General features: G+C 37.7%; 9 non-coding genes and 44 pseudogenes across 9 annotated transcripts; 2 read left to right on the forward strand and 51 right to left on the reverse strand.

Moving 5' to 3' along the window:
- Positions 1-41: 41 nt before the first annotated feature.
- On the reverse strand, positions 42-144 carry LOC149642490 (5S ribosomal RNA; annotated as a pseudogene).
- Positions 145-266: 122 nt separating this feature from the next.
- LOC149642491 (5S ribosomal RNA) lies at positions 267-369 on the reverse strand (annotated as a pseudogene).
- Positions 370-506: 137 nt separating this feature from the next.
- Positions 507-625, reverse strand: LOC149642492 (5S ribosomal RNA; annotated as a pseudogene).
- Positions 626-761: 136 nt separating this feature from the next.
- Positions 762-880, reverse strand: LOC149642493 (5S ribosomal RNA; annotated as a pseudogene).
- Positions 881-1,227: 347 nt separating this feature from the next.
- On the reverse strand, positions 1,228-1,330 carry LOC149642494 (5S ribosomal RNA; annotated as a pseudogene).
- Positions 1,331-1,468: 138 nt separating this feature from the next.
- On the reverse strand, positions 1,469-1,587 carry LOC149642495 (5S ribosomal RNA; annotated as a pseudogene).
- Positions 1,588-1,709: 122 nt separating this feature from the next.
- LOC149642496 (5S ribosomal RNA) lies at positions 1,710-1,812 on the reverse strand (annotated as a pseudogene).
- Positions 1,813-1,934: 122 nt separating this feature from the next.
- On the reverse strand, positions 1,935-2,037 carry LOC149642497 (5S ribosomal RNA; annotated as a pseudogene).
- Positions 2,038-2,173: 136 nt separating this feature from the next.
- Positions 2,174-2,292, reverse strand: LOC149642498 (5S ribosomal RNA). Its single transcript, XR_016372140.1, has one exon. It is a non-coding gene; the product is annotated as a 5S ribosomal RNA (ribosomal RNA).
- A 122-nt stretch (positions 2,293-2,414) lies between these two features.
- LOC149642499 (5S ribosomal RNA) lies at positions 2,415-2,517 on the reverse strand (annotated as a pseudogene).
- A 136-nt stretch (positions 2,518-2,653) lies between these two features.
- Positions 2,654-2,772, reverse strand: LOC149642500 (5S ribosomal RNA). The gene has a single exon (XR_016372111.1). It is a non-coding gene; the product is annotated as a 5S ribosomal RNA (ribosomal RNA).
- Positions 2,773-2,908: 136 nt separating this feature from the next.
- On the reverse strand, positions 2,909-3,027 carry LOC149642501 (5S ribosomal RNA; annotated as a pseudogene).
- Positions 3,028-3,149: 122 nt separating this feature from the next.
- LOC149642502 (5S ribosomal RNA) lies at positions 3,150-3,252 on the reverse strand (annotated as a pseudogene).
- A 122-nt stretch (positions 3,253-3,374) lies between these two features.
- Positions 3,375-3,477, reverse strand: LOC149642503 (5S ribosomal RNA; annotated as a pseudogene).
- A 137-nt stretch (positions 3,478-3,614) lies between these two features.
- On the reverse strand, positions 3,615-3,733 carry LOC149642504 (5S ribosomal RNA; annotated as a pseudogene).
- A 136-nt stretch (positions 3,734-3,869) lies between these two features.
- Positions 3,870-3,988, reverse strand: LOC149642505 (5S ribosomal RNA; annotated as a pseudogene).
- A 347-nt stretch (positions 3,989-4,335) lies between these two features.
- On the reverse strand, positions 4,336-4,438 carry LOC149642506 (5S ribosomal RNA; annotated as a pseudogene).
- A 137-nt stretch (positions 4,439-4,575) lies between these two features.
- LOC149642507 (5S ribosomal RNA) lies at positions 4,576-4,694 on the reverse strand (annotated as a pseudogene).
- Positions 4,695-4,816: 122 nt separating this feature from the next.
- Positions 4,817-4,919, reverse strand: LOC149642508 (5S ribosomal RNA; annotated as a pseudogene).
- Positions 4,920-5,280: 361 nt separating this feature from the next.
- LOC149642509 (5S ribosomal RNA) lies at positions 5,281-5,399 on the reverse strand. Its single transcript, XR_016372112.1, has one exon. It is a non-coding gene; the product is annotated as a 5S ribosomal RNA (ribosomal RNA).
- A 135-nt stretch (positions 5,400-5,534) lies between these two features.
- LOC149642510 (5S ribosomal RNA) lies at positions 5,535-5,653 on the reverse strand (annotated as a pseudogene).
- Positions 5,654-5,775: 122 nt separating this feature from the next.
- On the reverse strand, positions 5,776-5,878 carry LOC149642511 (5S ribosomal RNA; annotated as a pseudogene).
- A 122-nt stretch (positions 5,879-6,000) lies between these two features.
- LOC149642512 (5S ribosomal RNA) lies at positions 6,001-6,103 on the reverse strand (annotated as a pseudogene).
- Positions 6,104-6,240: 137 nt separating this feature from the next.
- LOC149642513 (5S ribosomal RNA) lies at positions 6,241-6,359 on the reverse strand. Its single transcript, XR_016372136.1, has one exon. It is a non-coding gene; the product is annotated as a 5S ribosomal RNA (ribosomal RNA).
- Positions 6,360-6,496: 137 nt separating this feature from the next.
- LOC149642514 (5S ribosomal RNA) lies at positions 6,497-6,615 on the reverse strand (annotated as a pseudogene).
- Positions 6,616-6,963: 348 nt separating this feature from the next.
- Positions 6,964-7,066, reverse strand: LOC149642515 (5S ribosomal RNA; annotated as a pseudogene).
- A 122-nt stretch (positions 7,067-7,188) lies between these two features.
- On the reverse strand, positions 7,189-7,291 carry LOC149642516 (5S ribosomal RNA; annotated as a pseudogene).
- Positions 7,292-7,427: 136 nt separating this feature from the next.
- LOC149642517 (5S ribosomal RNA) lies at positions 7,428-7,546 on the reverse strand. Its single transcript, XR_016372113.1, has one exon. It is a non-coding gene; the product is annotated as a 5S ribosomal RNA (ribosomal RNA).
- A 136-nt stretch (positions 7,547-7,682) lies between these two features.
- On the reverse strand, positions 7,683-7,801 carry LOC149642518 (5S ribosomal RNA; annotated as a pseudogene).
- A 122-nt stretch (positions 7,802-7,923) lies between these two features.
- On the reverse strand, positions 7,924-8,026 carry LOC149642519 (5S ribosomal RNA; annotated as a pseudogene).
- Positions 8,027-8,148: 122 nt separating this feature from the next.
- Positions 8,149-8,251, reverse strand: LOC149642520 (5S ribosomal RNA; annotated as a pseudogene).
- A 137-nt stretch (positions 8,252-8,388) lies between these two features.
- Positions 8,389-8,507, reverse strand: LOC149642521 (5S ribosomal RNA; annotated as a pseudogene).
- Positions 8,508-8,643: 136 nt separating this feature from the next.
- LOC149642522 (5S ribosomal RNA) lies at positions 8,644-8,762 on the reverse strand (annotated as a pseudogene).
- Positions 8,763-9,109: 347 nt separating this feature from the next.
- Positions 9,110-9,212, reverse strand: LOC149642523 (5S ribosomal RNA; annotated as a pseudogene).
- Positions 9,213-9,350: 138 nt separating this feature from the next.
- Positions 9,351-9,469, reverse strand: LOC149642524 (5S ribosomal RNA; annotated as a pseudogene).
- Positions 9,470-9,591: 122 nt separating this feature from the next.
- Positions 9,592-9,694, reverse strand: LOC149642525 (5S ribosomal RNA; annotated as a pseudogene).
- A 122-nt stretch (positions 9,695-9,816) lies between these two features.
- On the reverse strand, positions 9,817-9,919 carry LOC149642526 (5S ribosomal RNA; annotated as a pseudogene).
- Positions 9,920-10,054: 135 nt separating this feature from the next.
- On the reverse strand, positions 10,055-10,173 carry LOC149642527 (5S ribosomal RNA; annotated as a pseudogene).
- Positions 10,174-10,309: 136 nt separating this feature from the next.
- LOC149642528 (5S ribosomal RNA) lies at positions 10,310-10,428 on the reverse strand (annotated as a pseudogene).
- A 122-nt stretch (positions 10,429-10,550) lies between these two features.
- On the reverse strand, positions 10,551-10,653 carry LOC149642529 (5S ribosomal RNA; annotated as a pseudogene).
- A 136-nt stretch (positions 10,654-10,789) lies between these two features.
- LOC149642530 (5S ribosomal RNA) lies at positions 10,790-10,908 on the reverse strand (annotated as a pseudogene).
- Positions 10,909-11,044: 136 nt separating this feature from the next.
- Positions 11,045-11,163, reverse strand: LOC149642531 (5S ribosomal RNA; annotated as a pseudogene).
- Positions 11,164-11,285: 122 nt separating this feature from the next.
- Positions 11,286-11,388, reverse strand: LOC149642532 (5S ribosomal RNA; annotated as a pseudogene).
- Positions 11,389-11,750: 362 nt separating this feature from the next.
- Positions 11,751-11,869, reverse strand: LOC149642533 (5S ribosomal RNA). Its single transcript, XR_016372137.1, has one exon. It is a non-coding gene; the product is annotated as a 5S ribosomal RNA (ribosomal RNA).
- Positions 11,870-12,006: 137 nt separating this feature from the next.
- On the reverse strand, positions 12,007-12,125 carry LOC149642534 (5S ribosomal RNA; annotated as a pseudogene).
- Positions 12,126-12,247: 122 nt separating this feature from the next.
- Positions 12,248-12,350, reverse strand: LOC149642535 (5S ribosomal RNA; annotated as a pseudogene).
- A 448-nt stretch (positions 12,351-12,798) lies between these two features.
- On the reverse strand, positions 12,799-12,917 carry LOC149642536 (5S ribosomal RNA). The gene has a single exon (XR_016372163.1). It is a non-coding gene; the product is annotated as a 5S ribosomal RNA (ribosomal RNA).
- A 122-nt stretch (positions 12,918-13,039) lies between these two features.
- LOC149642537 (5S ribosomal RNA) lies at positions 13,040-13,142 on the reverse strand (annotated as a pseudogene).
- Positions 13,143-13,279: 137 nt separating this feature from the next.
- Positions 13,280-13,398, reverse strand: LOC149642538 (5S ribosomal RNA; annotated as a pseudogene).
- A 121-nt stretch (positions 13,399-13,519) lies between these two features.
- LOC149642539 (5S ribosomal RNA) lies at positions 13,520-13,637 on the reverse strand (annotated as a pseudogene).
- Positions 13,638-13,758: 121 nt separating this feature from the next.
- Positions 13,759-13,861, reverse strand: LOC149642540 (5S ribosomal RNA; annotated as a pseudogene).
- Positions 13,862-18,426: 4,565 nt separating this feature from the next.
- TRNAT-AGU (transfer RNA threonine (anticodon AGU)) lies at positions 18,427-18,499 on the forward strand. Its single transcript has one exon. It is a non-coding gene; the product is annotated as a tRNA-Thr (tRNA).
- Positions 18,500-18,632: 133 nt separating this feature from the next.
- Positions 18,633-18,705, forward strand: TRNAT-UGU (transfer RNA threonine (anticodon UGU)). The gene has a single exon. It is a non-coding gene; the product is annotated as a tRNA-Thr (tRNA).
- The last annotated feature ends 4,492 nt before the right edge of the window (positions 18,706-23,197 follow it).

Here is a 23,197-nt window from a genome sequence, read left to right on the forward strand (position 1 = left end):
TCATATCTGGTGGAATTTAAAATAGGAAACAAAAAGGAAAAACCCAACGGCACGCAGTGTTCCCAAGTACTGACTGCGCTCGACGCTGCTTAACTTCGGTGATCGGACGAGAACCGGTGTTTTCAGCATGATATGGCCGTTGCCGAGAGTGCTAGTTAATAATTTGAATTTAATTAACCTTCATCTCTATAAAACAATAACAAAAAGAAGATATGTTTGCTTTTTTCATATCTGGTGGAATTTAAAAGAGGAAACAAAAAGGAAAAAGCTAACGGCACGCAGTGTTCCCACGTACTGACTGCGCTCGACGCTGCTTAACTTCGGTGATCGGACGAGAACCGGTGTTTTCAGCATGATATGGCCGTTGCCGAGAGTGCAAGTTAAAAATTCGAATATAAATTAAGTGAGACAAATTAACCTTCATCTTTTTAAAGCAATAACAAAATGAAAATATGTTTGCTTTTTTCATATCTATTGGATTTTAAAAGAGGAAACAAAAAGGACAAAGCCAACGGCACGCAGTGTTAATAAGTGGTCTCCCTCCCAAGTACTGACTGCGCTCGACGCTGCTTAACTTCGGTGATCGGACGAGAACCGGTGGTTTCAGCATGATATGGCCGTTGCAAAGAGTGCTAGTTAATAATTCGAATTTAAATTTAGTGAGACAAATTAACCTTCATCTTTTTAAAGCAATAAAAAAATGAAAATATGTTTGCTTTTTTCATATCTATTGGATTTTAAAAGAGGAAAACAAGTGACAAAGCCAACGGCACGCAGTGTTCCTAAGTGGTCTCCCTCCCTAGTACTGACTGCACTCAACGCTGCTTAACTTCAGTGATCGGACGAGAACCGGTGTATTCAGCGTGATATGGCCGTTGCCGAGAGTGCTAGTTAATAATTTGAATTTAATTCACCTTCATCTTTATAAAACAATAACAAAAAGAAGATATGTTTGCTTTTTTTCATATCTGGTGGAATTTAAAATAGGAAACAAAATGGAAAAACCCTACGGCACGCAGTGTTCCCAAGTACTGACTGCGCTCGACGCTGCTTAACTTCGGTGATCGGACGAGAACCGGTGTTTTCAGCATGATAAGGCCGTTGCCGAGAGTGCTAGTTAATAATTTGAATTTATTTCACCTTCATCTTTATAAAACAATAACAAAAAGAAGATAAGTTTTCTTTTTTCATATCTGGTGGAAATTAAAAGAGGAAACAAAAAGAAAAAGCCAACGGCACGCAGTGTTCCCAAGTACTGACTGCGCTCGACGCTGCTTAACCTCGGTGATCGGACGAGAACCGGTGTATTCAGCGTGATATGGCCGTTGCCGAGAGTGCTAGTTAATAATTCGAATTTAAATTAAGTGAGACAAATTAACCTTCATCTTTTTAAAACAAAAACAAAATGAAAATATATTTGCTTTTTTCATATCTATTGGATTTTAAAAGAGGAAAAAAAAAGTGAAAAAGCCAACGACACGCAGTGTTCCTAAGTGGTCTCCCTCCCAAGTACTGATTGCACTCAACGCTGCTTAACTTCGGTGATCGGACGAGAACCGGTGTATTCAGCGTTATATGGCCGTTGCCGAGAGTGCTAGTTAATAACTTGAATTTAATTCACCTTCATCTTTATAAAACAATAACAAAAAGAAGATATGTTTGCTTTTTTCATATCTGGTGGAATTTAAAATAGGAAACAAAAAGGAAAAACCCAACGGCACGCAGTGTTCCCAAGTACTGACTGCGCTCGACGCTGCTTAACTTCGGTGATCGGACGCGAACCGGTGTTTTCAGCATGATATGGCCGTTGCCGAGAGTGCTAGTTAATAATTTGAATTTAATTATCCTTCATCTCTATAAAACAATAACAAAAAGAAGATATGTTTGCTTTTTTCATATCTGGTGGAATTTAAAAGAGGAAACAAAAAGGAAAAAGCTAACGGCACGCAGTGTTCCCACGTACTGACTGCGCTCGACGCTGCTTAACTTCGGTGATCGGACGAGAACCGGTGTTTTCAGCATGATATGGCCGTTGCCGAGAGTGCTAGTTAATAATTCGAATTTAAATTAAGTGAGACAAATTAACCTTCATCTTTTTAAAACAATAGCAAAATGAAAATATGTTTGCTTTTTTCATATCTATTGGATTTTAAAAGAGGAAAAAAAGTGACAAAGCCAACGGCACGCAGTGTTCCTAAGTGGTCTCCCTCCCAAGTACTGACTGCGCTCGACGCTGCTTAACTTCGGAGATCGGACGAGAACCGGTGTATTCAGCGTGATATGGCCGTTGCCGAGAGTGCTAGTTAATAACTTGAATTTAATTCACCTTCATCTTTATAAAACAATAACAAAAAGAAGATATGTTTGCTTTTTTCATATCTGGTGGAATTTAAAATAGGAAACAAAAAGGAAAAACCCAACGGCACGCAGTGTTCCCAAGTACTGACTGCGCTCGACGCTGCTTAACTTCGGTGATCGGACGAGAACCGGTGTTTTCAGCATGATATGGCCGTTGCTGAGAGTGCTAGTTAATAATTCGAATTTAAATTAAGTGAGACAAATTAACCTTCATCTTTTTAAAGCAATAACAAAATGAAAATATGTTTGCTTTTTTCATATCTATTGGATTTTAAAAGAGGAAAAAAAGTGACAAAGCCAACGGCACGCAGTGTTCCTAAGTGGTCTCCCTCCCAAGTACTGACTGCGCTCGACGCTGCTTAACTTCGGAGATCGGACGAGAACCGGTGTTTTCAGCATGATATGGCCGTTAACGAGAGTGATAGTTAATAATTCGAATTTAAATTAAGTGAGACAAATTAACCTTCATCTTTTTAAAACAATAACAAAATGAAAATATGTTTGCTTTTTTCATAAATATTGGATTTTAAAAGAGGAAAAAAAGTGAAAAAGCCAACGACACGCAGTGTTCCTAAGTGGTCTCCCTCCCAAGTACTGACTGCACTCAACGCTGCTTAACTTCGGTGATCGGACGAGAACCGGTGTATTCAGCGTGATATGGCCGTTGCCGCGAGTGCTAGTTAAAAATTTGAATTTAATTCACCTTCATCTTTATAAAACAATAACAAAAAGAAGATATGTTTGCTTTTTTCATATCTGGTGGAATTTAAAATAGGAAACAAAAAGGAAAAACCCAACGGCACGCAGTGTTCCCAAGTACTGACTGCGCTCGACGCTGCTTAACTTCGGTGATCGGACGAGAACCGGTGTTTTCAGCATGATATGGCCGTTGCCGAGAGTGCTAGTTAATAATTTGAATTTAATTAACCTTCATCTCTATAAAACAATAACAAAAAGAAGATATGTTTGCTTTTTTCATATCTGGTGGAATTTAAAAGAGGAAACAAAAAGGAAAAAGCTAACGGCACGCAGTGTTCCCACGTACTGACTGCGCTCGACGCTGCTTAACTTCGGTGATCGGACGAGAACCGGTGTTTTCAGCATGATATGGCCGTTGCCGAGAGTGCAAGTTAAAAATTCGAATATAAATTAAGTGAGACAAATTAACCTTCATCTTTTTAAAGCAATAACAAAATGAAAATATGTTTGCTTTTTTCATATCTATTGGATTTTAAAAGAGGAAACAAAAAGGACAAAGCCAACGGCACGCAGTGTTCCTAAGTGGTCTCCCTCCCAAGTACTGACTGCGCTCGACGCTGCTTAACTTCGGTGATCGGACGAGAACCGGTGGTTTCAGCATGATATGGCCGTTGCAAGGAGTGCTAGTTAATAATTCGAATTTAAATTTAGTGAGACAAATTAACCTTCATCTTTTTAAAGCAATAAAAAAATGAAAATATGTTTGCTTTTTTCATATCTATTGGATTTTAAAAGAGGAAAACAAGTGACAAAGCCAACGGCACGCAGTGTTCCTAAGTGGTCTCCCTCCCTAGTACTGACTGCACTCATTGCTGCTTAACATCAGTGATCGGACGAGAACCGGTGTATTCAGCGTGATATGGCCGTTGCCGAGAGTGCTAGTTAATAATTTGAATTTTATTCACCTTCATCTTTATAAAACAATAACAAAAAGAAGATATGTTTGCTTTTTTTCATATCTGGTGGAATTTAAAATAGGAAACAAAAAGGAAAAACCCTACGGCACGCAGTGTTCCCAAGTACTGACTGCGCTCGACGCTGCTTAACTTCGGTGATCGGACGAGAACCGGTGTTTTCAGCATGATAAGGCCGTTGCCGAGAGTGCTAGTTAATAATTTGAATTTATTTCACCTTCATCTTTATAAAACAATAACAAAAAGAAGATAAGTTTGCTTTTTTTATATCTGGTGGAAATTAAAAGAGGAAACAAAAAGAAAAAGCCAACGGCACGCAGTGTTCCCAAGTACTGACTGCGCTCGACGCTGCTTAACCTCGGTGATCGGACGAGAACCGGTGTATTCAGCGTGATATGGCCGTTGCCGAGAGTGCTAGTTAATAATTCGAATTTAAATTAAGTGAGACAAATTAACCTTCATCTTTTTAAAACAATAACAAAATGAAAATATATTTGCTTTTTTCATATCTATTGGATTTTAAAAGAGGAAAAAAAAGTGAAAAAGCCAACGACACGCAGTGTTCCTAAGTGGTCTCCCTCCCAAGTACTGATTGCACTCAACGCTGCTTAACTTCGGTGATCGGACGAGAACCGGTGTATTCAGCGTTATATGGCCGTTGCCGAGAGTGCTAGTTAATAACTTGAATTTAATTCACCTTCATCTTTATAAAACAATAACAAAAAGAAGATATGTTTGCTTTTTTCATATCTGGTGGAATTTAAAATAGGAAACAAAAAGGAAAAACCCAACGGCACGCAGTGTTCCCAAGTACTGACTGCGCTCGACGCTGCTTAACTTCGGTGATCGGACGAGAACCGGTGTTTTCAGCATGATATGGCCGTTGCCGAGAGTGCTAGTTAATAATTTGAATTTAATTATCCTTCATCTCTATAAAACAATAACAAAAAGAAGATATGTTTGCTTTTTTCATATCTGGTGGAATTTAAAAGAGGAAACAAAAAGGAAAAAGCTAACGGCACGCAGTGTTCCCACGTACTGACTGCGCTCGACGCTGCTTAACTTCGGTGATCGGACGAGAACCGGTGTTTTCAGCATGATTTGGCCGTTGCCGAGAGTGCTAGTTAATAATTCGAATTTAAATTAAGTGAGACAAATTAACCTTCATCTTTTTAAAGCAATAACAAAATGAAAATATGTTTGCTTTTTTCATATCTATTGGATTTTAAAAGAGGAAAAAAAGTGACAAAGCCAACGGCACGCAGTGTTCCTAAGTGGTCTCCCTCCCAAGTACTGACTGCGCTCGACGCTGCTTAACTTCGGAGATCGGACGAGAACCGGTGTTTTCAGCATGATATGGCCGTTAACGAGAGTGATAGTTAATAATTCGAATTTAAATTAAGTGAGACAAATTAACCTTCATCTTTTTAAAACAATAACAAAATGAAAATATGTTTGCTTTTTTCATATATATTGGATTGTAAAAGAGGAAAAATAGTGAAAAGCCAACGACACGCAGTGTTCCTAAGTGGTCTCCCTCCCAAGTACTGACTGCACTCAACGCTGCTTAACTTCGGTGATCGGACGAGAACCGGTGTATTCAGCGTGATATGGCCGTTGCCGCGAGTGCTAGTTAAAAATTTGAATTTAATTCACCTTCATCTTTATAAAACAATAACAAAAAGAAGATATGTTTGCTTTTTTCATATCTGGTGGAATTTAAAATAGGAAACAAAAAGGAAAAACCCAACGGCACGCAGTGTTCCCAAGTACTGACTGCGCTCGACGCTGCTTAACTTCGGTGATCGGACGAGAACCGGTGTTTTCAGCATGATATGGCCGTTGCCGAGAGTGCTAGTTAATAATTTGAATTTAATTAACCTTCATCTCTATAAAACAATAACAAAAAGAAGATATGTTTGCTTTTTTCATATCTGGTGGAATTTAAAAGAGGAAACAAAAAGGAAAAAGCTAACGGCACGCAGTGTTCCCACGTACTGACTGCGCTCGACGCTGCTTAACTTCGGTGATCGGACGAGAACCGGTGTTTTCAGCATGATATGGCCGTTGCCGAGAGTGCAAGTTAAAAATTCGAATTTAAATTAAGTGAGACAAATTAACCTTCATCTTTTTAAAGCAATAACAAAATGAAAATATGTTTGCTTTTTTCATATCTATTGGATTTTAAAAGAGGAAACAAAAAGGAAAAAGCCAACGGCACGCAGTGTTCCTAAGTGGTCTCCCTCCCAAGTACTGACTGCGCTCGACGCTGCTTAACTTCGGTGATCGGACGAGAACCGGTGGTTTCAGCATGATATGGCCGTTGCCGGGAGTGCTAGTTAATAATTCGAATTTAAATTTAGTGAGACAAATTAACCTTCATCTTTTTAAAGCAATAAAAAAAATGAAAATATGTTTGCTTTTTTCATATCTATTGGATTTTAAAAGAGGAAAACAAGTGACAAAGCCAACGGCACGCAGTGTTCCTAAGTGGTCTCCCTCCCTAGTACTGACTGCACTCAACGCTGCTTAACTTCAGTGATCGGACGAGAACCGGTGTATTCAGCGTGATATGGCCGTTGCCGAGAGTGCTAGTTAATAATTTGAATTTAATTCACCTTCATCTTTATAAAACAATAACAAAAAGAAGATATGTTTGCTTTTTTTCATATCTGGTGGAATTTAAAATAGGAAACAAAAAGGAAAAACCCTACGGCACGCAGTGTTCCCAAGTACTGACTGCGCTCGACGCTGCTTAACTTCGGTGATCGGACGAGAACCGGTGTTTTCAGCATTATAAGGCCGTTGCCGAGAGTGCTAGTTAATAATTTGAATTTATTTCACCTTCATCATTATAAAACAATAACAAAAAGAAGATATGTTTGCTTTTTTCATATCTGGTGGAATTTAAAATAGGAAACAAAAAGGAAAAACCCAACGGCATGCAGTGTTCCCAAGTACTGACTGCGCTCGACGCTGCTTAACTTCGGTGATCGGACGAGAACCGGTGTTTTCAGCATGATATGGCCGTTGCCGAGAGTGCTAGTTAATAATTTGAATTTAATTATCCTTCATCTCTATAAAACAATAACAAAAAGAAGATATGTTTGCTTTTTTCATATCTGGTGGAATTTAAAAGAGGAAACAAAAAGGAAAAAGCTAACGGCACGCAGTGTTCCCACGTACTGACTGCGCTCGACGCTGCTTAACTTCGGTGATCGGACGAGAACCGGTGTTTTCAGCATGATATGGCCGTTGCCGAGAGTGATAGTTAATAATTCGAATTTAAATTAAGTGAGACAAATTAACCTTCATCTTTTTAAAGCAATAACAAAATGAAAATATGTTGGCTTTTTTCATATCTATTGGATTTTAAAAGAGGAAAAAAAGTGACAAAGCCAACGGCACGCAGTGTTCCTAAGTGGTCTCCCTCCCAAGTACTGACTGCGCTCGACGCTGCTTAACTTCGGAGATCGGACGAGAACCGGTGTTTTCAGCATGATATGGCCGTTAACGAGAGTGATAGTTAATAATTCGAATTTAAATTAAGTGAGACAAATTAACCTTCATCTTTTTAAAACAATAACAAAATGAAAATATGTTTGCTTTTTTCATATATATTGGATTTTAAAAGAGGAAAAAAAGTGAAAAAGCCAACGACACGCAGTGTTCCTAAGTGGTCTCCCTCCCAAGTACTGACTGCACTCAACGCTGCTTAACTTCGGTGATCGGACGAGAACCGGTGTATTCAGCGTGATATTGCCGTTGCCGCGAGTGCTAGTTAATAATTTGAATTTAATTCACCTTCATCTTTATAAAACAATAACAAAAAGAAGATATGTTTGCTTTTTTCATATCTGGTGGAATTTAAAATAGGAAACAAAAAGGAAAAACCCAACGGCACGCAGTGTTCCCAAGTACTGACTGCGCTCGACGCTGCTTAACTTCGGTGATCGGACGAGAACCGGTGTTTTCAGCATGATATGGCCGTTGCCGAGAGTGCTAGTTAATAATTTGAATTTAATTAACCTTCATCTCTATAAAACAATAACAAAAAGAAGATATGTTTGCTTTTTTCATATCTGGTGGAATTTAAAAGAGGAAACAAAAAGGAAAAAGCTAACGGCACGCAGTGTTCCCACGTACTGACTGCGCTCGACGCTGCTTAACTTCGGTGATCGGACGAGAACCGGTGTTTTCAGCATGATATGGCCGTTGCCGAGAGTGCAAGTTAAAAATTCGAATATAAATTAAGTGAGACAAATTAACCTTCATCTTTTTAAAGCAATAACAAAATGAAAATATGTTTGCTTTTTTCATATCTATTGGATTTTAAAAGAGGAAACAAAAAGGACAAAGCCAACGGCACGCAGTGTTCCTAAGTGGTCTCCCTCCCAAGTACTGACTGCGCTCGACGCTGCTTAACTTCGGTGATCGGACGAGAACCGGTGGTTTCAGCATGATATGGCCGTTGCAAGGAGTGCTAGTTAATAATTCGAATTTAAATTTAGTGAGACAAATTAACCTTCATCTTTTTAAAGCAATAAAAAAATGAAAATATGTTTGCTTTTTTCATATCTATTGGATTTTAAAAGAGGAAAACAAGTGACAAAGCCAACGGCACGCAGTGTTCCTAAGTGGTCTCCCTCCCTAGTACTGACTGCACTCAACGCTGCTTAACTTCAGTGATCGGACGAGAACCGGTGTATTCAGCGTGATATGGCCGTTGCCGAGAGTGCTAGTTAATAATTTGAATTTAATTCACCTTCATCTTTATAAAACAATAACAAAAAGAAGATATGTTTGCTTTTTTTCATATCTGGTGGAATTTAAAATAGGAAACAAAAAGGAAAAACCCTACGGCACGCAGTGTTCCCAAGTACTGACTGCGCTCGACGCTGCTTAACTTCGGTGATCGGACGAGAACCGGTGTTTTCAGCATGATAAGGCCGTTGCCGAGAGTGCTAGTTAATAATTTGAATTTATTTCACCTTCATCTTTATAAAACAATAACAAAAAGAAGATAAGTTTGCTTTTTTCATATCTGGTGGAAATTAAAAGAGGAAACAAAAAGAAAAAGCCAACGGCACGCAGTGTTCCCAAGTACTGACTGCGCTCGACGCTGCTTAACCTCGGTGATCGGACGAGAACCGGTGTATTCAGCGTGATATGGCCGTTGCCGAGAGTGCTAGTTAATAATTCGAATTTAAATTAAGTGAGACAAATTAACCTTCATCTTTTTAAAACAATAACAAAATGAAAATATATTTGCTTTTTTCATATCTATTGGATTTTAAAAGAGGAAAAAAAAAGTGAAAAAGCCAACGACATGCAGTGTTCCTAAGTGGTCTCCCTCCCAAGTACTGATTGCACTCAACGCTGCTTAACTTCGGTGATCGGACGAGAACCGGTGTATTCAGCGTTATATGGCCGTTGCCGAGAGTGCTAGTTAATAACTTGAATTTAATTCACCTTCATCTTTATAAAACAATAACAAAAAGAAGATATGTTTGCTTTTTTCATATCTGGTGGAATTTAAAATAGGAAACAAAAAGGAAAAACCCAACGGCACGCAGTGTTCCCAAGTACTGACTGCGCTCGACGCTGCTTAACTTCGGTGATCGGACGAGAACCGGTGTTTTCAGCATGATATGGCCGTTGCCGAGAGTGCTAGTTAATAATTTGAATTTAATTATCCTTCATCTCTATAAAACAATAACAAAAAGAAGATATGTTTGCTTTTTTCATATCTGGTGGAATTTAAAAGAGGAAACAAAAAGGAAAAAGCTAACGGCACGCAGTGTTCCCACGTACTGACTGCGCTCGACGCTGCTTAACTTCGGTGATCGGACGAGAACCGGTGTTTTCAGCATGATATGGCCGTTGCCGAGAGTGCTAGTTAATAATTCGAATTTAAATTAAGTGAGACAAATTAACCTTCATCTTTTTAAAGCAATAACAAAATGAAAATATGTTTGCTTTTTTCATATCTATTGGATTTTAAAAGAGGAAAAAAGTGACAAAGTCAACGGCACGCAGTGTTCCTAAGTGGTCTCCCTCCCAAGTACTGACTGCGCTCGACGCTGCTTAACTTCGGAGATCGGACGAGAACCGGTGTTTTCAGCATGATATGGCCGTTGCCGAGAGTGCTAGTTAATAATTCGAATTTAAATTAAGTGAGACAAATTAACCTTCATCTTTTTAAAACAATAACAAAATGAAAATATGTTTGCTTTTTTCATAAATATTGGATTTTAAAAGAGGAAAAAAAGTGAAAAAGCCAACGACACGCAGTGTTCCTAAGTGGTCTCCCTCCCAAGTACTGACTGCACTCAACGCTGCTTAACTTCGGTGATCGGACGAGAACCGGTGTATTCAGCGTGATATGGCCGTTGCCGAGAGCGCTAGTTAATAACTTGAATTTAATTCACCTTCATCTTTATAAAACAATAACAAAAAGAAGATATGTTTGCTTTTTTCATATCTGGTGGAATTTAAAATAGGAAACAAAAAGGAAAAACCCAACGGCACGCAGTGTTCCCAAGTACTGACTGCGCTCGACGCTGCTTAACTTCGGTGATCGGACAAGAACCGGTGTTTTCAGCATGATATGGCCGTTGCCGAGAGTGCTAGTTAATAATTCGAATTTAAATTAAGTGAGACAAATTAACCTTCATCTTTTTAAAGCAATAACAAAATGAATATATGTTTGCTTTTTTCATATCTATTGGATTTTAAAAGAGGAAAAAAAGTGACAAAGCCAACGACACGCAGTGTTCCTAAGTGGTCTCCCTCCCAAGTACTGACTGCGCTCGACGCTGCTTAACTTCGGAGATCGGACGAGAACCGGTGTTTTCAGCATGATATGGCCGTTAACGAGAGTGATAGTTAATAATTCGAATTTAAATTAAGTGAGACAAATTAACCTTCATCTTTTTAGAACAATAACAAAATGAAAATATGTTTGCTTTTTTCATAAATATTGGATTTTAAAAGAGGAAAAAAAGTGAAAAAGCCAACGACACGCAGTGTTCCTAAGTGGTCTCCCTCCCAAGTACTGACTGCACTCAACGCTGCTTAACTTCGGTGATCGGTCGAGAACCGGTGTATTCAGCGTGATATGGCCGTTGCCGCGAGTGCTAGTTAAAAATTTGAATTTAATTCACCTTCATCTTTATAAAACAATAACAAAAAGAAGATATGTTTGCTTTTTTCATATCTGGTGGAATTTAAAATAGGAAACAAAAAGGAAAAACCCAACGGCACGCAGTGTTCCCAAGTACTGACTGCGCTCGACGCTGCTTAACTTCGGTGATCGGACGAGAACCGGTGTTTTCAGCATGATATGGCCGTTGCCGAGAGTGCTAGTTAATAATTTGAATTTAATTAACCTTCATCTCTATAAAACAATAACAAAAAGAAGATATGTTTGCTTTTTTCATATCTGGTGGAATTTAAAAGAGGAAACAGAAAAGAAAAAGCTAACGCCACGCAGTGTTCCCACGTACTGACTGCGCTCGACGCTGCTGAACTTCGGTGATCGGACGAGAACCGGTGTTTTCAGCATGATATGGCCGTTGCCGAGAGTGCAAGTTAAAAATTCGAATTTAAATTAAGTGAGACAAATTAACCTTCATCTTTTTAAAGCAATAACAAAATGAAAATATGTTTGCTTTTTTCATATCTATTGGATTTTAAAAGAGGAAACAAAAAGGAAAAAGCCAACGGCACGCAGTGTTCCTAAGTGGTCTCCCTCCCAAGTACTGACTGCGCTCGACGCTGCTTAACTTCGGTGATCGGACGAGAACCGGTGGTTTCAGCATGATATGGCCGTTGCCGGGAGTGCTAGTTAATAATTCGAATTTAAATTTAGTGAGACAAATTAACCTTCATCTTTTTAAAGCAATAAAAAAAATGAAAATATGTTTGCTTTTTTCATATCTATTGGATTTTAAAAGAGGAAAACAAGTGACAAAGCCAACGGCACGCAGTGTTCCTAAGTGGTCTCCCTCCCTAGTACTGACTGCACTCAACGCTGCTTAACTTCAGTGATCGGACGAGAACCGGTGTATTCAGCGTGATATGGCCGTTGCCGAGAGTGCTAGTTAATAATTTGAATTTAATTCACCTTCATCTTTATAAAACAATAACAAAAAGAAGATATGTTTGCTTTTTTCATATCTGGTGGAAATTAAAAGAGGAAACAAAAAGGAAAAAGCCAACGGCACGCAGTGTTCCCAAGTACTGACTGCGCTCGACGCTGCTTAACTTCGGTGATCGGACGTGAACCGGTGTATTCAGCGTGATATGGCCGTTGCCAAGAGTGCTAGTTAATAATTTGAATTTAATTAACCTTCATCTTTATAAAACAATAACAAAAAGAAGATATGTTTGCTTTTTTCATATCTGGTGGTAGTTAATAATTTGAATTTAATTCACCTTCATCTTTATAAAACAATAACAAAAAGAAGATATGTTTGCTTTTTTCATATCTGGTGGAAATTAAAAGAGGAAACAAAAAGGAAAAAGGTAACGGCACGCAGTGTTCCCAAGTACTGACTGCGCTCGACGCTGCTAAACTTCGGTGATCGGACGAGAACTGGTGTTTTCAGCATGATATGGCCGTTGCCGAGAGTGCTAGTTAATAATTCGAATTTAAATTAAGTGAGACAAATTAACCTTCATCTTTTTAAAACAATAACAAAATGAAAAAATGTTTGCTTTTTTCATATCTATTGGAATTTAAAAGAGGAAAAAAAAGTGAAAAAGCCAACGGCACGCAGTGTTCCTAAGTGGTGTCCCTCCCAAGTACTGACTTCGCACGACGCTGCTTAACTTCGGTGATCGGACGAGAACCGGTGTATTCAGCGTGATATGGCCGTTGCCGAGAAAGCTAGTTAATAATTTGAATTTAATTAACCTTCATTTTTATAAAACAATAACAAACAGAAGATATGTTTGCTTTTTTCATATCTGGTGGAATTTAAAACAGGAAACAAAAAGGAAAAAGCTAACGGCACGCAGTGTTCCCAAGTACTGACTGCGCTCGACGCTGCTTAACTTCGGTGATCGGACGAGAACCGTCGTTTTCAGCGTGATATGGCCGTTGCCGAGAGTGCTAGTTAATAATTCGAATTTAAATTAAGTGAGACAAATTAACCTTCATCTTTTTAAAACAATAACAAAAAGAAAATTAGTTTGCTTTTTTCATATCTATTGGAATTTAAAAGACAAAAAAAAAGTGAAAAAGCTAACGGCAAGCAGTGTTCCTAAGTGGTATCCCTCCCAAGTAGTGACTGCGCTCGACGCTGCTTAACGTCGGTGATCGGACGAGAACCGGTGTATTCAGCGTGATATGGCCGTTGCCGAGAGTGCTAGTTAATAATTTGAATTTAATTAACCTTCATCTTTATAAAACAATAACAAAAAGAAAATATGTTTGCTTTTTTCATATCTATTGGAATTTAAAGAAGAAAAAAAAGTGAAAAAGCCAACCGCCGCAGTGTTCCTAAGTGGTCTCCCTCCCAAGTACTGACTGCGCTCGACGCTGCTTAACTTCGGTGATCGGACGAGAACCGGTGTTTTCAGCATGATATGGCCGTTGTCGAGAGTGCTAGTTAATAATTTGAATTTAATTCATCTCATCTTTATAAATCAATAACAAAAAGAAGATATGTTTGCTTTTTTCATATCTGGTGGAAATTAAAAGAGGAAACACAAAGGAAAAAGCCAACGGCACGCAGTGTTCCCAAGTACTGACTGCGCTCGACGCTGCTTAACTTCGGTGATCGGACGAGAACCGGTGTATTCAGCGTGATATGGCCGTTGCCGAGAGTGCTATTTAATAATTTGAATTTAATTAACCTTCATCTTTATAAAACAATAACAAAAAGAAGATATGTTTGTTTTTTCATATCTGGTGGAATTTAAAGAGGAAACATAAAGGAACAAGTTGGGAAAACCAAAATATTTCCTCTCCGAGGAGGACTACTTACAAACTTACTTACCCAGATATGGAAATGTTTATTTTTTTAAGAACAAATACTGAAGTTAAAATTTATGAAATGTTAAATCAGTATACAAAGCATAGCAAATATACTGTAAATCAGACGACATTTTACATCCAATAGGGATATACTTGTACACATTAAAATCATCCGATGGGGGGAAAAACGGGAAATGAAGAGCTAAAACTTTGGAGGGATATTACCTTTACGTTTTTGTAAAGGCCCAATTTTCTACTCCTCAACTGTATACCCTCTACCTCTATGTTCAAAGCCATATTCACAACAGGGTTGCCATGTAAACACTATCCTCTCGTTTCACCTCAACGATTTTCTTAGTTTGTCAACATGACTGTTAACGTTACATAACACCAAAGCTTATTTGTGGCTACACACACTGAAAGTAAATGCGCACCATAAAAAGCATGAAAACACCAAGCTATAAACCGATTACGATCAGACCTTTCACTGGTCTGGGCTGCGTCCAGCAGAGCTCCCCAAAATGACAGCGGATTTTGGAAAACGTTTACCGGTGAGATCTGTCGTCATAGCTTTTCTCCGGTCATCGGTGTTTTAACAAGTTGGGAAAACCAAAATATTACCTCTCCGTGTCGAGAAGATTATATAACCTTGAGTATCCATTGAACACGTCGACCTTTTTGCCCTCGTCCTTTCCCGCGCTTCCGCATTTCATCCTTACTCTCAACATTATCTTCCTCCATTTTACATACAAAAATCAAATACTCACAAAAAGAAGCGGCAAAAACCTGCTGGCTCTTTTCAACCACTTAATTTGACTTAATATCCAATTTCCAACAACAAAAATATACCGGTAGTTTAAATGACAACCTACTAGCATCGAAATTCTCATTAAGAATGGCTCCCGCGGATAAAAAAGGGCACTTTTCAACTAGGTGAGCGTTATCTCATTAGAATTTAAAAATATCATTTGTCTTTTTACCAATGCCTAACCGTTTGGATTTTTTTAAAGCAATCTTAGCACCAAAAAATATTTTTTGATACAAAATAAACGTTTTACATTCATATTAAGAATAAAACAAGAGGATAAAAAGGTCTGTCCTCTCGTAATTTTTTAAGCTTTTATCATGATTACTCTATACAACAGTAACAAGGAGTATACACCCATTAGTGGAAGCAGTATTTTTTTCCGAAACAATCTCGCTTATGTTTATCTTCTCTAGACTTCGCTAAAAACGTATTACTCCTACGTAAAATATTAATAGACAGGCAAGGATTCATACCATTAAAGAAGGAGCGCAATATTATCCATATTTTCATTTCATATACACAGAAAAGAAATTATTATGTTTCTGAGAGGAGCTTCCCATTATGGTTATTGTTTTGAAAAATATATCGCAATGCACGGGCCTTGATAGATATAGGAGGCAATGAACGAAATATATCACAATGCACGCGCCTTGATAGATATAGGAGGCAATGAATGAAATATATCACAATGCACGGGCCTTGATAGATATAGGAGGCAATGAAGGAAATATATCGCATGCACGGGCCTTGGTAGATATAGGAGTTAATGATAATCTCTCTCTTTGCACGTGAGGTTTATCTTTAATATTTAAATAAATATAATTATTTTTAATTATTTTAATCTTCAATAATTAACATTAATAATAGTTAAATCGTTTAAAGTGAAGGGTACCGCTCTTGCCCGCTTTCTTCAAATTTTGGGGTATATATACGATACGTTTCCATTATAATAGTAAGGATAAAGCGCAATTGCGAAAACCTCTGGTGGCGATCCCACCTTAGGGTGGCTAGACGTTTCTCGTAACCCTAGCTGATCGCCGCGTATATCCTAAAAAAACGATGATAATGGAGTAGAAGCCAATGATACAGATTGGTGTCTATGTGGAATAGACGGAAGACCAGTGGATGGTGGTGTTAGAAGCCAGTTTAAGTGCAGACTGGTGTCAATGTGGGATTGACAAAGAACAGAAGATGGTGGTGATTAGAAGTCAGAATGTACAGACTGGTGGCCGTGTGGGATGGACAAAGACCAGAAGATGGTGGTGTGAGAACTCAAGTAGAGGAGCCGTTTCCGTGACTGTGAAAGCAGTTCGGAAATGGCGAACACGTTTGCTCCGATACGCAAACTGCGAACGCGGTCACGTGGGTGTAACAACGGACAGACAGACAGACTGACAGACAGACACACAGACAGACAGACACGGCCGTTACAGAACCTCTCCTGGACTACGTCACACAGAGAGGTAAAAATGACGCTAGCGCAATAAAGCGTGCAAGATACCAAGGCTTAACAAAAATTGTATGATAACATATTTAAAGAGATAGATAACAACAACTTTTATAATTAAAATTAGAAAGTAACATGTCTCTTAAAATTCTCGCGTGATCAACTGGTTTCACGCCAATTAAATAGCTATAATCCGATCAGAATCAGCAAGAGCTATTTGTATTAATTCCTCCATCTTCTTTCGCCAAGCTGAGAACTACGCGTTTTACGTCACGTTTTCGAAAAACCCGACGATTTTCTTTGAAGACCGCGCTGGCTCAGCGCTAAGAACCGTCCGTTACGTCCAATTCAAAAACAAAATCCCGTCCTGTAGGACACTGCTAACAGCGCTGAGCTCTGCTGAACGCGACCCAGATTTCCACCATGATTATAAAATCTAAGCCTAATTATTTAACAGTGTATTAACTTTCGGCTCACTCTGAACCGTTTATGTCTCTGCATTACAGAAACGAAAACCAAACCCAAGCGTTTACTTTTTGGTTCACTAGGCCTATTGACAAATAAAAGTTCAATAGACCTATATCGTTGCGTTCTTCTTGAAATCACTATAGAAAGGATTATGCTATAAACAGATGTTGTATAGCTTAAGTAATATATAAACATCCATTTCAAATAACAATATTAAAAATCACCCTTGGAATGTCAAAATGAAACAGAGCTTTAAAGCTACAAAAGTACTAAATGCATCGTAATTACGAAAAAGATTTCCACATATTCACTTTATATTATGGAAAAAGTGAATATTAAGGTTCTGTAGGATTTCTTAACACGTCAAAACAAAGCGAACTGCTAACTCGGCGCACTAGTGTGACAACGGACAGACACACACAGACAAAAAAATAGACTGCTTTTTAACTCTTTCCGTTTTAATTTTGAGTTGAGAAACAAGATTATCTTAAATATTAAAATAAATACAATTAATATTAAATATTTTCTTCGTTAGTTGTTCGCCTTATTGAGCGTTACATCGTCTTGATAAAGAACAATTAAACATTCTTGAGAGACTTGACTAATATTGGCGTTTAAAATGAAGCATACGCCGGTTGCCTCACCATACTCAAATAGGTAGTATATAAGGGTGTCGAACTACATCTAAAAGCAAGAACAACCGCAATTGCGAAAACCTTCGGTGGACGATCCCACCTTAGGTAGGCTAGACGTTTCTCGTAACCCTAGCTGATCAACGCGAATGTCTTAAACCCAACGATGACGATGGAGTAGAAGCCAGGTGTGCAGACTGGTGTCCATGTGGGATGGACAAAAACAAAGACCAGAAGATGGTGATGTAGAAGCCAGGTGTACAGACTGGTGTCCATTTGGGATGGACAAAAACAAAGACCAGAAGATGGTGGTGTAGAAGCCAGGTGTACAGACTGGTCTCCATGTGGGATGGACAAAAACAAAGACCAGAAGATGGTGGTGTAGAAGCCAGGTGTACAGACTGGTGTCCATGTGGGATGGACAAAAGCAAAGACCAGAAGATGGTGGTGTTAGAAGCCAATGTATACAGATTGGTATTCATGTGGAATGTATATTTGACTAGTCAGATGAAGTAAAATAGTGGCCAGGCGAATTGTGGATAGCCTCGAGTTTTGAATTTTCCGGGAACTGTGAATGCGGTCCGGAAATGGCGAACACATTTGCTTCGATTCGGAAACTGCGAACGCGGTCCCCTGGGGTGAAAGTGCCTGACACACACACACACCCCGACCCACACACAGACACGGCCGTTACAGAACCTCTCCTGGACAACGTCACACGGAGAGGTAAAAATTAAAAAATATAGTTGATTTAGATATGCATATATGCAAACAATAGTGTAAAAGTTCCCATGAGATAATTTAGTTAATTTACTGAAATATTCAGCATTCATATCGCTTCAAAGCAAGGGCTCCGTGCCTTAGTGGTTAAAGCGCCAGTCTAGTAAACAGGAGATCATGAGTTCGATTCTCGTCGGAGCCTTGCTGTTATGTTACTTGATCTATATTTCGAAGCTATTAAATTTTGAAAAATTTAAACAATAGGGTAAAAATTCCGACGAGTTAATTTAGTTAAATTACAGGAATATTCAGCATTCATGTCGCTTCAAAGCAAGGGCTCCGTGGCTTAGTGGTTAAAGCGCCTGTATAGTAAACAGGAGATCATGAGTTCGATTCTCGTCGGAGCCTCGCTGTTATGTTACTTGAACTAGATTTCGTAGCTATATAATTTTGAAAAATTAAAATAATAGAGCAAAAGTTCCGATGAGTTAATTTATTTAATTTACTGAAATATTCTGCATTCATATCGCTTCAAAGCAAGGGCTCCGTGGCTTAGTGGTTAAAGCGGCTGTCTTGTAAACAGGAGATCATGAGTTCGATTCTCGTCGGAGCCTCGCTGTTATGTTACCTGAACTAGATTTCACAGCTATTAAATTTTGAAAAATTAAAACAATAGGGTAAAAATTCCGATGAGTTAATTTAGTTAAATTACTGGAATATTCAGCATTCATGTCGCTTCAAAGCAAGGGTTATTATATAAAAACGTCTTGGTTTGGACCAAGGCCGAAAAAACAAACGATATGTGTGAGGTTTATCAATTGACTGAAGTTCAGATATTGAAATTTTTTTCTAGTTCTTTTTATCCACTCAATCCTTAATCAATATTTAATTCAATCAACTGATTTTACTGTAAATCGATCTAGTCCCTCTAAATTAATTGAAAAAATTAAATATCTACGCTTTTTCAAGAACAATTACATTTTCGAAAACATTTTATCATGAAATTAATTGTTCTTGAAAAAGCGTAGATATGTAATTTTTTCAATTAATTTAGAGGGACTAGATCGATTAACAGTAAAATCAGTTGATTGAATTAAATATTGATTAAGGATTGAGTGGATAAAAAGAACTAGATAAAAATTTCAATATCTGAACTTCAGTCAATTGATAAACCTCACACATATCGTTTGTTTTTTCGGCCTTGGTCCAAACCAAGACGTTTTTATATAATATCTGTCACTTCAGTCTTAATGTAATTAAATTTTGAATAATTATGTTTGCTTTACCGTCATACATTTGCACTCTAAAATATAATGGTGCATTCAAACACCATATATGCTGTTTTTTCCAGTGCCATAAAAGACATCATTTAGGGTGTACTTTAACCCCATTTCTATGATCAATTCACACCATTTACTAATATTATTTGCAAGTATTAAGGAAATATTAAGCATTTATGCACCATTTACAGTGGCTTTTAACATCTTTTTTAGACTATCTATTGAACTTCTAATATTACTTAGTTTAATGGTTTTAAAAGTAGGGAAAAAGTACGCTACCTATGTAACCTTATTAAACCAAGTGAAGTGAAATAATTGTTAAATATATATTATAACCACTACACCACAGACACGTGGTGAGTCTTAGTTTTCCAAGAGATCTAACTAATTATTATGTCCAATCAAGATGGTTAAAACATGTATCTACCTGGGCTCGAACCTGTGACTTTCCGCGTGTGAAGCGGACGTGATAACCACTGCACCATAGATACGTGGTAGCACTGAGTTTTCCAAGAGATCTAGCTAATTCTTATGTCCAATCACGATGGTCAATACATGTATCTACCAGGGCTCGAACCTGGGACCTTCCGCGTGTGAAGCGTACGTGATAACCACCACACAACAGATACGTAGTGACACTGAGTTTTCCAAGAGATCTAGCTAATTATTATGTCCAATCACGATGGTCAAAGCCGTATTTCTGTAATTAAGTAAAATTAACATACTTAGACTTAATTGTTTTGATCAAGCTGGCCGATAGCACACCCTGAATACTTAATTGTTAATTTAAGATAATTCCGAAAAGTATCTTCGCTGTAGTTTTTAAGTTATCGGTGGGGAAAAATCACGAAAAACCCATGTTAATCTCCATAGGAAATTAGCAAAAGCGGGTGAATATTACTTTAACGTTACAAAACGGTATCAAGTCATATCTACAAGGGCCTACCGGCCCTGTAGAATTAAATTTTGAAAAATTAAAAATAGTAGTTGATTTAGATACGCATATATGCAAACAATAGTGTAAAAGTTACGCTGAGATAATTTAGTTAATTTACTGAAATATTCTGCATTCATATCGCTTCAAAGCAAGGGCTCCGTGGCTTAGTGGTTAAAGCGCCAGTCTTGTAAAAAGGAGATCATGTGTTCGATTCTCGTCGGAGCCTTGCTGTTATATTACTTGAACTAGATTTCGAAGCTATTAAATTTTGAAAAATTAAAAATTATAGTTGATTTAGATATGCATATATGCAAACAATAGTGTAAAAGTTCCCATGAGATAATTTAGTTATTTAACTGAAATATTCAGCATTAATATCGCTTGAAAGCAGGGGCTCCGTGGGTTAGTGGTTAAAGCGCCTGTCTAGTAAACAGGAGATCATGAGTTCGATTCTCGTCGGAGCCTTGCTGTTATGTTACTTGACCTAGATTTCGTAGCTATTAAATTTTGAAAAATTAAAACAATAGGGTAAAAATTCCGATGAGTTAATTTAGTTAAATTACTGGAATATTCAGCATTCATGTCGCTTCAAAGCAAGGGCTTCGTGGCTTAGTGGTTAAAGCGCCTGTCTAGTAAACAGGAGATAATGAGTTCGATTCTCGTCGGAGCCTCGCTGTTATGTTACTTGAACTAGATTTCGTAGCTATATAATTTTGAAAAAATAAAATAATAGGGCAAAAGTTCCCATGAGATAATTTAGTTAATTTACTGAAATATTCTGCATTCATATCGCTTCAAAGCATGGGCTCCGTGGCTTAGTGGTTAAAGCGCCAGTCTTGTAAACAGGATATCATGTGTTCGATTCTCGTCGGAGCCTTGCTGTTTTATTACTTGAACTAGATTTCGAAGCTATTAAATTTTGAAAAATTAAAAATAATAGTTGATTTAGATATGCATATATGCAAACAATGGTGTAAAAGTTCCCATGAGATAATTTAGTTAATTTACTGAAATATTCTGCATTCATATCGCTTCAAAGCAAGGGCTCCGTGGCTTATTGGTTAAAGCGCCTGTCTAGTAAACAGGAGATCATGAGTTCAATGCTCGTCGGAGCCTCCCTGTTATATTACTTGTACTAGATTTCGTAGCTATTAAATTTTGAAAAATTAAAAATAGTAGTTGATTTAGATATGCATTTATGCAAACAATAGTGTAAAAGTTACGTTGAGATAATTTAGTTAATTTACTGAAATATTCTGCATTCATATCGCTTCAAAGCAAGGGCTCCGTGGCTTAGTGGTTAAAGTGCCAATCTTGTAAACAGGAGATCATGTGTTCGATTCTCGTCGGAGCCTTGCTGTTATATTACTTGAACTAGATTTCGAAGCTATTAAATTTTGAAAAATTAAAAATTATAGTTGATTTAGATATGCATATATGCAAACAATAGTGTAAAAGTTCCCATGAGATAATTTAGTTATTTAACTGAAATATTCAGCATTAATATCGCTTGAAAGCAGGGGCTCCGTGGGTTAGTGGTTAAAGCGCCTGTCTAGTAAACAGGAGATCATGAGTTCGATTCTCGTCGGAGCCTTGCTGTTATGTTACTTGACCTAGATTTCGTAGCTATTAAATTTTGAAAAATTAAAACAATAGGGTAAAAATTCCGATGAGTTAATTTAGTTAAATTACTGGAATATTCAGCATTCATGTCGCTTCAAAGCAAGGGCTTCGTGGCTTAGTGGTTAAAGCGCCTGTCTAGTAAACAGGAGATAATGAGTTCGATTCTCGTCGGAGCCTCGCTGTTATGTTACTTGAACTAGATTTCGTAGCTATATAATTTTGAAAAAATAAAATAATAGGGCAAAAGTTCCCATGAGATAATTTAGTTAATTTACTGAAATATTCTGCATTCATATCGCTTCAAAGCATGGGCTCCGTGGCTTAGTGGTTAAAGCGCCAGTCTTGTAAACAGGATATCATGTGTTCGATTCTCGTCGGAGCCTTGCTGTTTTATTACTTGAACTAGATTTCGAAGCTATTAAATTTTGAAAAATTAAAAATAATAGTTGATTTAGATATGCATATATGCAAACAATGGTGTAAAAGTTCCCATGAGATAATTTAGTTAATTTACTGAAATATTCTGCATTCATATCGCTTCAAAGCAAGGGCTCCGTGGCTTATTGGTTAAAGCGCCTGTCTAGTAAACAGGAGATCATGAGTTCAATGCTCGTCGGAGCCTCCCTGTTATATTACTTGTACTAGATTTCGTAGCTATTAAATTTTGAAAAATTAAAAATAGTAGTTGATTTAGATATGCATTTATGCAAACAATAGTGTAAAAGTTACGTTGAGATAATTTAGTTAATTTACTGAAATATTCTGCATTCATATCGCTTCAAAGCAAGGGCTCCGTGGCTTAGTGGTTAAAGTGCCAATCTTGTAAACAGGAGATCATGTGTTCGATTCTCGTCGGAGCCTTGCTGTTATATTACTTGAACTAGATTTCGAAGCTATTAAATTTTGAAAAATTAAAAATTATAGTTGATTTAGATATGCATATATGCAAACAATAGTGTAAAAGTTCCCATGAGATAATTTAGATAATTTACTGAAATATTCAGCATTCATATCGCTTCAAAGCAAGGGCTCCGTGGCTTAGTGGTTAAAGCGCCTGTCTAGTAAACAGAAGATCATGAGTTCGATTCTCGTCGTTGCCTTGCTGTTATGTTACTTGACCTAGATTTCGTAGCTATTAAATTTTCAAAAATTAAAACAATAGGGTAAAAATTCCGATGAATTAATTTAGTTAAATTACTGGAATATTCAGCATTCATGTCGCTTCAAAGCAAGGGCTCCGTGGCTTAGTGGTTAAAGCAACTGTCT

This window comes from Phalangium opilio, unplaced genomic scaffold (genome assembly GCF_054372755.1).
Source record: "Phalangium opilio isolate 3A_F unplaced genomic scaffold, DU_Popi_V2 ptg000092l_1, whole genome shotgun sequence".
Lineage (NCBI taxonomy): Eukaryota > Metazoa > Arthropoda > Arachnida > Opiliones > Phalangiidae > Phalangium > Phalangium opilio.